This window comes from Carcharhinus amblyrhynchos, chromosome 5 (assembly GCF_965287045.1).
Source record: "Carcharhinus amblyrhynchos chromosome 5, sCarAmb.v2.hapA, whole genome shotgun sequence".
Lineage (NCBI taxonomy): Eukaryota > Metazoa > Chordata > Chondrichthyes > Carcharhiniformes > Carcharhinidae > Carcharhinus > Carcharhinus amblyrhynchos.
Genome location: NC_137328.1, coordinates 97,159,800 through 97,173,478, shown reverse-complemented (window position 1 = coordinate 97,173,478; position 13,679 = coordinate 97,159,800). Strand labels below are relative to the sequence as shown.

The window sequence follows — 13,679 nt, the reverse complement described above, 5'->3', positions numbered from 1 at the left end:
ATCTCATTACAGCCTTGGTTCAAACATGGATGAAAGAGCTGAATTCCAGAGGGGAGGTGAGAGTGACAGCCCTTGACATCAAGGCCGCATTCGACCGAGTGCGGCATCAAGGAGCCCTAACAAAACTGAAGTCAGTGGGTATCGGGGGCAAAACTCCACTGGTTGGAGTCATAACTTGTACATAAGAAGATGGTTGTGGTTGTGGGGGATTAATCATCCCAGCTTCACAACATCTCTGCAGGAATCCCTCAGGGTAGTGTCCTAGGCTCAATCATATTCAGCTGCTTCATCAATGACCTCCCCTCCGTCACAAGGTCAGAGGTGAGGATGTTCACCGATGAATGCACAATGTTCAGCGTTATTCAAGGCTCCTCAGACATTGAGGCAGTTCATGATCAAGTGCAACAAGATGTGGACAACATCCAAACTTGGGTGGAGAAGTAACATCCACACCATACAAATGCCATCACCAATAAGCGGCACTCTAACCACCACCCCTGATGTTCAATGGTGTTACCATCACTGAATCCCGCACTGTCAACATCCTTAGGCTTAACATTGACCAGAAACTCAACTGGACTCACCACATAAGCACAGAGGTTAGGAATAATGTGGCGAGTAATTCACCTCCTGATTCCCCAAAGCCTATTCACCATCTACAAGGTACAAGTCAGGAGTGTGATGGAATACTCCCCACTTACCAGGATGGGTGCAGCTCTAACAACATTCAAGAAGTTTGACACTATCCAGGACAAAGCAGCCCAATTGACTGGCACATCTACAAATACCTACTCACTCCGCCACCAACATTCAGTAGCAGCAGTGTGCACTATAGACAAGATGCACTGCAACAATTCACAAAAGGTTCTTAGACAGCATCTTCCAAACCCACGACCACTTCCATCTAGAAGGACAAGGGCAGCATATACATGTGAACACCACCACCGGCAAGTTCCCCTCCAAGCCACTCACCATCCTGACTTGGAAACATATTGCCATTCCTTCACAATCGCTGGGTCAAAATCCTGGAATTCCCTACCTAATGGCATTGTGAATCAACCCACAGCACATAGACTGCAGCCATTCAAGGCAGCGGCTCACCACCATCTTCTCAAGGGGAAGTAGGGATGGGCAATAAATGCTGGCCAGCCAGTGACACTCATGTCCCACGAATGAATAAAAAAAATCCCCCATCAATTATGCCTGCAGGCTGCGCTGCTGCAAGTGACAGATTAAATTCACACAGATAATTCATATTTTACTCTTTTCCATTCACTATATATTTCTGATGAAATCAGCTTGCTGCAGTTCAGTCATGCATAAGTTCTGGTTGTTACAGTTTGTAGAGATTTCTATACTCTGTAAATAAACACTTTTTGATGTTATTACTGAAAATACTTGTTTTCTGCAAATCCAGCCAGTAAGTCACATTCCAGCTGATTTGACGTTACTATGTCAGCCAATGGACACGCCACCCGCAAAAATGACTGGTAGATACTGGAGAAACAGCGTTGCAGCGATAACGTCAAGGAACTAGAAATTCAGAGACCCAAGCTAATGGTCAGGGGATGTGGGTTCAAATCCCACCACAGCAGCTGGTAGAATTTAAATTCAATTAATAAATCTGGAATATAAAGATAGTCTTAGTAATTGTGATTGTGACAACTATCGATGATGTGAAAACGCATCTGGTTCATTATTGTCCTTTAAGGAAGGAAATCTTTCGCCCTTATCCAGTCTGATCTACATGTAACTCCAGATCTACAGCAAAGCAGCTGACTCTCAACTGCCCTCTGAAATGGCCCAGCGAGACAGTTAGTTCAAGGGAAATTTGGGAGGAGCAACAAATGCTGGCTTTATCAGCGACACCTACATGCTACATAAGTATGAAAAAAAAACTTAATTTCATTGTTAAAGTTTTGTAGTATTTTTGTGGTAACTGAAGTGCAGAAAATACCTGCCAACAGGATTAACAGTTTGAACAAAATGTCTTTCTCAACACAAAGATTTTGTTGAATCCTGCCACTAAACTTTACAGTCTTTCAGCAGCTCAATTCCAAAGTGTTGAAGTTTTCCTGAAACTGGTGTAGCCGCAAAGCAGGGATCTGTGCCAACAAGTAATAAAGCAATATGACAACTTTCTTCAAACCCGTTGCACCAGAACTTAAGGGTCATGTCAACTTTATTCAGGGGAGCTTGGCAACCCAGGGTCAGATTTCCTTCAAATGATTTTTTAAAAAATAACATAGTTCAAACTGAAGAGGTTGCAGGATAACCAGGGCACGGTGCCATAAATTATAGTTTTCACATACAAAAAACAACCAAGAGCTTGGAAAGTTAATGTGAAAAATGGTCTTATTTTAGGAATGCGACACCATAGCACTTCTTGTACTGGTGTTCATAATCAATGGTCAGATTTAACTGTACTCAATTTTACAGTGTGAATTGGAAACTAAATATTATCCAGCACGCTGCTACAGAAGTTTTCGAATGGTCAATTTCAGACTGAAAACAACTGTTACGTCTTGCCTTCTGTTTTCCAATAATTTCAATATGAATCAGTACTGCAGCATCAATTTCTTCAATACCAAAGGAATACGTTCCGTCTAAGCAACTCAGACATCATGTTGCAAGCCAAGAATTCAACTCTAGACTACTCAACATTAAGGCATTTTTGCATCAGATTAAAAGTTACCCATATTTTTACTTATTTATTTACTTTTACATATTTTTGCATATCCTACACACATTGACATTCTGGATGACTATCAGAAATGTCTTCATTACAAACTCACTTTGCAAAGAAGATCATGCCCTAAGTTTTGAACATGTCGGGTGTACAAGGCAAACGAGATTGGTTGCGAAACCCCCTCACGCTCATGATTGCAGCCTGATCCCGATTTCATACTGGCTGATCAGCTGAGGGATGGCCAATGTAAATCCTAAACACGTTAAAGAAGCCATCCCCTATGGACAAGCCCTGCATATACACAGCATCTGCTCAGATGAGAAGGATTGCAACAGACACTTCCAGATGCTGAAAGATGCCCTCATAAGAGCAGGAAATGGCACTCAACTCATCGAATGATAGTTCTGATGCGCCACAGCCAAAAACCGCACCAACCTCCTCAGAAAACAAACACGGGACACGATGGACAGAGTACCCTTCGTCATTCACTACTTCCCTGGAGCGGAGAAGCTATGACATCTTCTCCAGAGTCTTCAACACATCATTGATGAAGACAAACATCTCGCCAGGGCCATCCCCACACCCCCACTTCTTGCCGTCAAACAACTGCACAACTTCAAACAGACTGCTGTTCGCAGCAAACTACCCAGCCTTCAGGAGAACGGTGACCACAACACCACACAACCCTGCCACAGCAACCTCTGCAAGACATGCTAGATCATCGACATGGATGACATCATCTCACGTGAGAACACCATCCACCAGGTACACGGCACATACTCTTGCAACTCAACCAAAGTTGTCTACCTGATACGCTGCAGGAAAGGACGTCCCAAAGCATGGTACATTGGGGAGACCATGCAGATGCTATGACAACGGATGAATGAACATCGCTCGGCAATCACCAGGCAAGACTGTTCCTTCCCTGTTGGTGAACGCTTCAGCAGTCACAGGCATTCGGTCTCTGATCTTCAGACAAGCGTTCTCCAAGGCAGCCTTCACGACACGACCGCGCAGAGTCGCTGAGCAGAGACTGATAGCCAAGTTTTGCACACATGGGGATGGCCTCAACCAGGATCTGGGGTTCACGTCGCACTATCTGTAACCCCCATGACTTGCCTGGACTTGTAAAATCTCACTTACTGTCCTGCATGGAGACAACCTGTGCTAATGCTATCTCCACTCACATTGTCTGTATCTTTAAGACTTGAATAGCAGGTTAGCTGCAAAGACTTGCATTCTAATCAGTATACTATAAACTGTGTGTGTCTTTATTTGCCTTTCTCTAATCAGAACCTTCCACACACCTGACGAAGGAACACCATTTCTGAAAGCTTGTGGGATTACTATCAAATAAACTGGTTGGACTTAAACCTGGTGTTGTGAGACTTCTTACTGTGTTTACCCAGTCCAACACCAGCATCTCCACATCAATGTAAATCGTGGCAGGACACAGGTCCTGTGCCAATGGTGGAGGCAGGAACTTGGCAACTGCCAGGTCAATGGGTGACTGGAGGCGGGGGGAGTGGTCGAATAAAAGGAGAGTGGGCAGCCGTCGGAAGACTGTAAGGAGTGGGAGGAAGGACCGCGGAGATGGGGCAGGCAGATGAGTGATCATTCAGATGGCCTCTATACCAGTTGGACATGGCAGATGAGCTACCAATGTTGCTGAGCAATCTGCTCCTTGTTTTATGGATGTGTGCACGCAATCGGAGGGTGACCCGCACAATGTACGGATTCTGCTGAATAGTGGGGGAGACCATCCCACCAGCGCCAGAAATGCTCCAATAATTTTCTGCTCTCCGCAACGGTGAGAACCAACCAGGTGTGGAGAGTGGGCATCAGTGAGGGCACTTTGGAGTTCGAGATGCATAGTGTTAAATTGCACATTTCTCTTTGAATGCCATGAGTGGGAGACCTAGGATGGTGTACTCGCAGAGTACGGAAAGATGAGGAATCTCAATCTGAGGGACACTTACTGCTGGGCATTCAGGTGGGAGGCTCAAGAGCTGGAATGATGTTGCTAGAGAAAGCTTCGCTAATTGTAATATTTGTTCACATTCAGAAGAGAAGCCATAATGCACAGGATCACACGTGTGGGTGGTGGAATGCCTAACCACACCATACTCATTCAATTCGAGATGGATGCCCTAGACCTTGAGCACAGTCTTCAGGATTCAGTGAGACAGTAAGAATTCAGTGCGTAGAGCAGAGCATGGAGAATGTGCAGGAAAGTTGTTCCATCACCAATGAGAAGGCCATATCTGGAAATTCCACAGATTGACTGCTCTTAAGGCTAAAACGAGACACATTTCTGTTGGGGAAAGGTACCCTTGTGATTATACAGATACTTACTGAGGATGTTCTTGGAGGCATATTTCTTTGTATCCCACAGAATCACCATGCTCTGGACATACCATTGAGCCTGAAACACCCCCCACTTGCACCTGAACATGAGGCACCAAGGGACGCACCACCATCACATCCACTCTCAGCGCCAAACACCAGCGTGCATAAAAACAGCGACGTTATGTTGCAGCTGTATAAGTTGATGGTGAGGCCACACCTGGAGTACTGTGTACAGTTTTGGTCTCCTTACTTGAGAAATACTGGCACTGGAGCGGGTGCAGAGGAGGTTCACAAGGTTGATCCCAGAATTGAGAGGGTTGGCTTATGGGGAGACACTGAGTAGTCTGGGGCTATACTCACTGGAATTCAGAAGAATGAGGGGAGATCTTATAGAAACATAAGATTATGAAGAGAATAGATAAGCTAGAAGCAGGGAGGTTGTTTCCACAATGGGTGAAACTAGAACTAGGGAGCATAGCTTCAAAATAAGGGGAAGCAGATTTAAGACCAAATTGAGGAGGAACTTCTTTACACAAAGGGTTGTGGATCTGTGGAATTCCCTGCCCAGTGAAGCAGTTGAGGCTACCTCATTGAATGTTTTTAAGGCAAGGATAGATAAATTTTTGAACAATAAAGGAATTAAGGGTTATGGCGAGTGGGTGGGTAAGTGGAGCTGAGTCCACAAAAAGATCAGCCATGATCTTATTGAATGACGGAGCAGGCTTGAGGGGCCAGATGGCCTACTCCTGCTCCTAGTTTTTATTATGTCCTTATACTGCACTTCAGTGGCCATAGCTCATCATCTCAATTGGGATTGCACTGTGGTCAGGGCACATCACACTTGGAAGAGCTGACAGATATAGAAAGTGCCCTGGCCACCAGCATTCGGAGGATTGCTGGAGACCAAGACTGTTCAAAGACCAAGGCAGTGATGAGCCTCTGTAGTAGACCATCAGGTGACAAGTGCTGATGTCCAACGGGATGCATGGGGATATCTGGCAGAGATCCTTGAGGGTCTGCAGGTCATGGTCTGATGGAGTCCCTGCAGAATCTCAGCACTGTGTTGATCCTGAGCCCTCTGTCTCCTCCATTGAGAGAAGCATCTCCAGGAAGAGATTCAGGGGTAACTGGGGTTTCACTGAGACCTGCAATCCCTCATACAGGCCAGTACAAGAGGTGGGTGAGGCACCATGTGTCTGTGCAAGGTTCTCATCTATAATTAGCAAGCTGGGAGATGAGCTGTCTGTTGTTTGTGTGCACTCTCCCTCAGGGTGCTCTGGATGAGGGCAGCAGCTCCTCTGCCGGTGACCAACTCATCTTCTGAGACTCCGGATTGAAGAGCACCCAGCCACGTCACTGCATGCACCCTCACTGGTGGAGCCATCTCAGCCTCTGCAGGCCAGAGGATGTCTGCCATGGTCATCAGAGCCAGCAAACGGCAGAGTCAGCAATCTGCCTTACGTGCTGCAGCCAGCGAGGGGGGAGCATCAAAATGTAGCACTCGCAAGTGTAGGTTTAAGGCAATTTGAACATCGGATGGGTTTTCATTTCTTTCACCGAAGTATAGTTCTGCGTCAGTGCCACATGTGCCAAACATGGTTGGCTGGAATTCTCTGACTTCATCTGTGACTGGGATTCTCTGGTTCACAAATGTGAATGGAGACCTGGCTAAGTACCAAACTCTCCACTCTCACCAGCAGCGGTGTGAGACTGGAGAATTCTGGCCATTATTTTCTTCTTGTTGTCTGGTATCATTCAGTGTCCTCGAGGTCCAGTGCAAGAATTATCCACACATGGGGCCCAATTTTACCATCAAGTTGCGCTCATTTTCAGATGTGAAAACTTGGTAAGTTCAGGCATGAGGAGGCATGCCTGAATCCTCGCCGGTTCCCCCTTTAGCAAGGCCCAAAAATGGCCATGATCGGGGCCACGCCCAAAAGGGCATGACGGCAATTTAAATGTATTTGCATGCATTTAAATTGACTTAATGGGCTGCATGTCCAACCTTACTGGCACTTATCCCTTTACTATTGCACTTACCAATCCAGAACCGGCACAAAACAGACAAGCTCCATCGAAGTCCGACTCAGGCACTCCAGTTAATGAGGTAAATCCGAGCGCCACTCTGCCTGAGATCAGTGCAAGGATAGGGGGGATCACCCTGCCTGAGATTGGTAGGAGAAAGGGGAGGGGAAGGTAAGGGGCCTGAGATTGGTCTGGGTGGTGGGGGAGTAAGGGGGTCAGTAATGATGTGGGGATGAGGCAATGTCTGTGAGGACTAGGGGAAAGCATTATCCAGCCCGGGAGGGATGTGGCAAGGGAGCAGCATTCTATCATTTTCTTTTCTGCACATGTGCACTTGGAGGTGCCAATTGGAGCTGCAGGATTTTGGATACATTAAGCCCCACCCACAGACTTCTGCAGCACAATTCAGAATCGCTGATATTTTCAGGCAGAGTGCATATGAGGGCACCTCAGAACGAGTCTAAAAGTCAAATCTAAAACACTCCCAGTTTCAAGCCCGCCCAGCACTTAGAATCAGAATGGTAAAATAGGGCCCGCAATATCTATGAGGGACACACTCTCTGGTGGTTATTGAAGGCACTAAAACTTCATTTTAAACACAGCTTTTGTGTCTCCACCACTGCCCTTGTCAAGGCATGACAGGAATTGTATCTTTTCTCTGCCTTTGTCCTCAGTGGTGTCATCAGTCAACTTTTCAAAGGATACCTTGTCACCCAGCAACCATCCATCAAACAGCCTTATGAGTGGTGCAGTATGTAAAAACATACCTACTTCCCATTTCATACCCGGATAAGAGTCCTCTAACAGCTTAACAAAAATCTTTAACTGCACTACAATCCTTTCTATCATTATACAAACTCTTGTTGTTGAAATTATTCTTGCACCCATTTTCACCAAACTGCCTCACAGTCAAGAGAATCAGCTGATTCTTCTGGTCTAAAATAAATGGGAGTATAGCAGCCCACAATCAGTATGCATGGAAGCATTTGACTCTTTTAAAAACAAGTAGTGCCAAACCATATGGAACATTACCAAAACACCATACAAATGACATTTTGATTTTAATAGTTCACCAACTCCACTACTTGCAAAAGATTGCACTGTAGCAAGTTTAAAAAATTTCTTATGGTTTATGTTGACTTAAATATGGAGATAAATTGAGAAGCTCTATCATTTCTCTTCGAAGACTGCCATTTGTGCACAAGTTTAATGGAGAATGTTACCCAAGTTAGCAAGAACCCTGTAGTAACTATTCATTCAGTGCAAAAAGTGAACAACATTACAGTCAACCAGCCAGAAAATATAATCTGGCCTAAACCAATATTTAACAATGCGTAAGTATATTTTTAGTTTTATTAAAACTTCCATCATAATGAGCAATTCTCATTGTACAGAGATAAATAGCTTTTGTCCCAGTGTGACTTTATTTTCTGTAGGTAATCAAAACTCAATAAGAAGATAACATTGACTCTGATTTACAATACAGTATAAAGTGAGGTGATCTTCACCTCTGTTAGAAACAGATCCGCCTCTCGCCTGACAGAATACTGCGAATCAACATTCGTCATATGAACAAATAAACCTGTTCCACAGGTTCATTATTCCCTGGGAAAAGACCAACTGCTCAGCTCTGCTGAGTTTTGCACTCACACAGCCTGTTACGTATGTTCACTGATTCTTCCTAACTTCAGTAGAATTAATTGGTTTACATACACACAACCAGGTCCCTTCAATTTGTAAACCTCAGTCAAATCTGTGGGAGCTCTAAACACTGGAAAAAAAACAGTAAAATTTATAACTGCCAATGAACAAAATTAAATTGACGCTACATGTTATAAGGTGGCAGAAACACAACAGTAGGATTCAGACGAAAGTTCCAGTTTTCTGATTTTGTCTGAAACCATGTGACTGCACTACGACCCTGATCACGCGAACCACCTGATGCTGGCAGCTGGCTACTAGAAAATCACAGAAAGTTGTCTATACTTAATATACTCAAATCCATAGAATGCACAAGAAACTCTGTCACTGTTGTAAAGTCCATGGATGTACAGTCCATTCCCATGTTCTTATATTTTGCACTGTGCCTTGTGGAGAATTATTAAAGTAAGACAAGCATGGGAATCTTCGATTCTGACTTGAGAACTTCCCTGTGTTTCAAGTTAACAGTGAATAAATCTGCAGTTTGGCAACGTGTTAGCAATCTTTTGAGCCAATCCTTGTTTTGGTTTGCCTCATGTAATGCTGTGCATTATCCCTCAGTTTTTCTTTTGAAGCAGTGCCTGAGTTTCTCCTTTAACCCTCAAGGTGCTGAATCCTTTTTAGTCTTCAGCATCTGCACATATTCAAATACAAAAGCCACGCAGATAAGCTGAAACTCGCTGTCAATACTAGCAACTTTAGACAGTGATATTTTCAGGTGTACCAGGCAGCTTGAGGGAAAGAGCTGCTCTTGTGGAAATTAATATTTGCAGCAACAAATTAAGCCAGGTAAACACAAAATTCATTTTGCAGACAAGAATGTTACTCTGAGACCCTATTGTGAAATTTGAAATTTGAAGAAAAAGCAACAAGAATCTGTAAAAAAAAATTAAGTCATAGTCTTCAGAATTACAATTACAACCAAAAGTACCAACCACCAATATTTCCCACAATCTTTTCACGACCTATATCCTGCACATCATTCTCCCCGTGAAGATATTGCATCTTTAACTTTGATGTTGCCCTTCCTGTAATTCAGTAATCCTTTAAAAAAATTGTTGCATTTAAATTTTTTTTACTTATTAATCTTGAAATGAAGACCTATCTGTCACAGCACAGAGTGTATTTTGTGGTGTGGTGGTACATTTCCTTGATGCTTCTGTGAGGCGCTTGAACACAATTCCAGCAGAAAAGCAACATTTCAGCTATATTTTCATCATATTGACAACACTTTGGGTGTTTATGTTAAACCAGGTTCCAAGAAAACTAGTGAATCAGGACAAGGTACCAAGAAAGAGCTTACTACATTGTAAGTGATGGGCACAACTTGGCACATATTCCTTATTCTCATTTCAGTCATGCCATTGATTTTAACTCATCATGAAATAGAGGGAGGTGAAAAGGTAGGATCAATAAGACAATTTTCTCAGCAACCTTGCAGACAAGCAGCTCATAAAATGGTGATGGCATAGTCATAAAACAGCAAAGAAGCCAAATGAGAAAAGAAACATTGCCAGAAGAAAGGGAACAGAATAGAAATCAGCATTTTAGTGCTAGGCAAAAAAACAGAGCTAATAGATCTGATGCAGTACCAGGGGGTGAAACAGGAGAATTAGATACAAAAACAATTTATATTTCTATAGCGCCTTCAACGTAACAAAATGTCCCAAGGCACTTCACTGGAGCGTTATTAAAAAAAAATAAGGAGATAGGCCAGATAACTAAAATCTGGGTCAAAGAAGCAGGTCTAAAGGGATGTCTCAAAGGAGGAAAGCAAGGTAGAGAGGGAGGGAGGAAATTCCCGGGCAACATAGAACAAAAGAGGATGCTGGGACAACAGGGCCACAATGGAGATAATACAGGACAAAGCCAAGGAGCAATTTTAACATGACTTGCATGAGGTGTAGGGATGATGGGTGTGGGGAACTCTTTGGTCTGAATCTCACTCAAGCATTCAGAAATACATTATGATATTACTACTTTAAATACACAACTTGATGTACATGAAAAAGATTCTGTCAAGCATGAACATGATGACATGAGGATTTCATTACAGCAGAAGCTGCACCCCACTATGATAAACACTTGGTCTGTAATTTCATTTTAAAGTTTCACATTGGACCCGAGCAGTATTTTCTTGGTTAATGTATCCTTCAATTACATTGTCACATAAGCAAAGCACAAGTTAAATGGCAAGAGATTGGTGATCAGGTTGCTAAAATGGTAATGCAATGGTACTGTTTTAAGATAATTATGAAAGAAATTGGGGAAGTTAGAAAATTTGCTTATCAAGTAGAATCCACAAGTTCTTTTGAAAAGAAATTTGATAGTTGCATGAAGCAAATCAGAACAATAAAGGTTAGCCAGAGTGAGCCAGGGAGAGTTGCATTACATTTACATGCAGCAAACACAATTCACTCCATGAGACTAATTTCAGTGGGCACAAAAAAGGCCCACACAACATCAATCTGGTACAACACTGAAAGACTTGTGTCCCAGAACCAGCTGACTCTTTGTCTATACTGTTCGAAGACAGCTACAACACTGGCTCTACTAGACAATGCAGAAAATTGTCAAGGTACACAACGCCATTTCAATATGACCCCCGAGCGAGGCCAACTTCTTGCGAGCTGATCCCAGCATACCCACTAATTCTATCTTTTACACCCGTTCTATGCTCTGAAAACCGTACGCTAACTCTTTTAAACTCTCTGATACCATATATTAAGCTGATTTTTCTCTACACTCTATCATGGCTGTAACACTACATTCTTCACCCTCTCTTTACTTTCTCCCCTATGTATTTTATGAATGGTATACCTTGTCTGTATAGCATGCAAGAAACAATAATGTTCACTGCGTCCCAATACATGTGACAATAATAAACCAAATCAAAGACCAGATCCAATTGTTGCTCTTCAGTCTATTGCTAATCATCACAACACAAGCCACCTACAGTTGTGATCAACTGTAACTTTCTTGTCAACGCTCAAGTTTGGGTTTTGCCAGAGCCAATTGGCTCCAGACCTCATCACAGACTTGGTCCAATCACAAGAATTGAATGCTAGGATAAAAACAAAATATTGCAGATGCTGCAAATGTGAAATAAACATAGAAAGTGCTGGAAGTACTGAACTGCAGAGATGAGAGGCAACTCAATGCCAAGTTCAAATGCAAGCCAACTATTTCTTACTCAGGTTACACTCGATGAATTTAAAAGTGAAAATGGGGAAAAAAAAACAAAAATAAGTGAGCTTTCATAAAGTCACATTGAGCGGACCAAACAGAGTTTAAATTATTTTGGTAGGATAATTCCAAAAATCAAGACATCATAATAATACCTAACGCTGACATGCCTCTTTCAAGGTGATGCTAACCTGCCACACTGCTGGCAGTAACCCACACTTGGTGATGGAACAAACAATTCACAATCAAAATTAGAAATCCTAGCACCACTGCAAATAGAATTAACTGATACAAACCCATAAGTTTTTAATAAGTTTTGCTGTTTTTGTTTAAAACAAGTCATTCTGTTTCTCACATCAAACTGTTGTTGGAAGTGGTGCTGCAGCGATGCTGCTGTTTGGGGATTCTTTGACAGCACTTTACCACGGGCGATACTTGGACCCCCCTGACTTGAATGGGAAAGAGAAGTGTGGGGCGGGGAATCTAATAAGCTCCCAGTCACATACCTGAAGTAGTAGTCTGGATTTGTTCTTTCGTCCCCGGGAGCACTCCAGAACCTTCGCGAACAACTAATTGCTCCACGTCTGGACTCAGGAGAACTCAGACAATGTCATCCATCTTTCACTGTTTCCACTGATGGCTTCCTGGCATCTTTCAGGAGATGGACACGACTCGGGAGTCATGCAGGCTGCACACGTCAGCGACTGTGGCTGAATATTTGACAGAGAAAAAAAGAAAAACAAAAGACCCAAGCGAGCAGCAAACACTCGCCCCAGCCACAGGCTCCGTTGCCAGGGACTTTTCCCCCACAACTTCTTGTTTTGGTCGGTGACAGCTGGTCGTCACACTCGGCTGCACCTGATTATAACGAAAAAAAAGAAAAGTTGCCTCAGGTACAAAGAGAGACTTCGGCAGCTTTTCTGTTCTGTCATCTACCACGGGCTTAACTCCTGATGCAACGTGTCATTCAGCAGGGACGGGGGGAGGAGGGCACCTTCACAGCAGTGACTGAGTGAACGCACTGTAGCCCTGGGTGCCGCAGCCCCGGCGATCAGCCTCCGGCAGCTCCGGACCAGGAGCCAGAGAACACGCCGCTCCACCAGGTGGCGCTGCCCTTCGCCTGCTACCCCATTGGCTGCCGCATACAAAGACACGCAGCTGATTGGCCGCGTCCGCTCCCCGAACCAAACCCATTGGACAACTCCTGTCCACCCGCTGCACCTGATTGGTTGGCCCCTGCCAATGTCCCCAAACATGGATATTTTGCCTGAGTTCATTTTCCGGCTAGCACCCCGGCGTCCGGCCGAATGGCTCACTGCATGCATCCAGTCAATGTAAGAAGTCTGACAGCACCAGGTTAAAAGTTCAACAGGTTTCTTTGGTAGCAAAAGCCAGTAGCTTTCGGAGTGTGCCTGCCCCTTCGTCAGGTGAGCCAGCGCTCTGAAAGCTAGTGGCTTTTGCTATCTAATAAACCTGTTGGGCTTCAACTGGTGTTGTGAGACTTCTTAGTGTGTTTACCCCAGTCCAACGCCAGCATCTCCACATCATGACTCCAGTCAATGTTAAATGGATCCCACGTGCTGGAGTGTGGCAACTGGGGGATTTCCACAGTAACGTCATGCAATGTTAATGAAATGTGTCAAAATTTTGGAATTCCCTCCCTAACAGTATTGTGGGTCAACCCACAGATTGTGGGCTGCAGTGGATCAAGAAGGCAGCTCACCATCAC

The 13,679-nt window shown here is 44.0% G+C and overlaps 1 protein-coding gene across 4 annotated transcripts in view; it reads right to left on the bottom strand.

Moving 5' to 3' along the window:
* Positions 1 to 13,009, bottom strand: part of arhgef28a (Rho guanine nucleotide exchange factor (GEF) 28a) — a 393,722-nt gene extending 380,713 nt beyond the window's left edge. For all 4 annotated transcript variants that reach the window (XM_080189269.1, XM_080189270.1, XM_080189271.1 and 1 more), the window contains exon 1: positions 12,457 to 13,009. The gene's annotated coding sequence lies outside the window, so the exon portion shown is untranslated. The remainder of the gene's footprint in view (positions 1 to 12,456) is intronic.
* Positions 13,010 to 13,679: the final 670 nt, after the last annotated feature.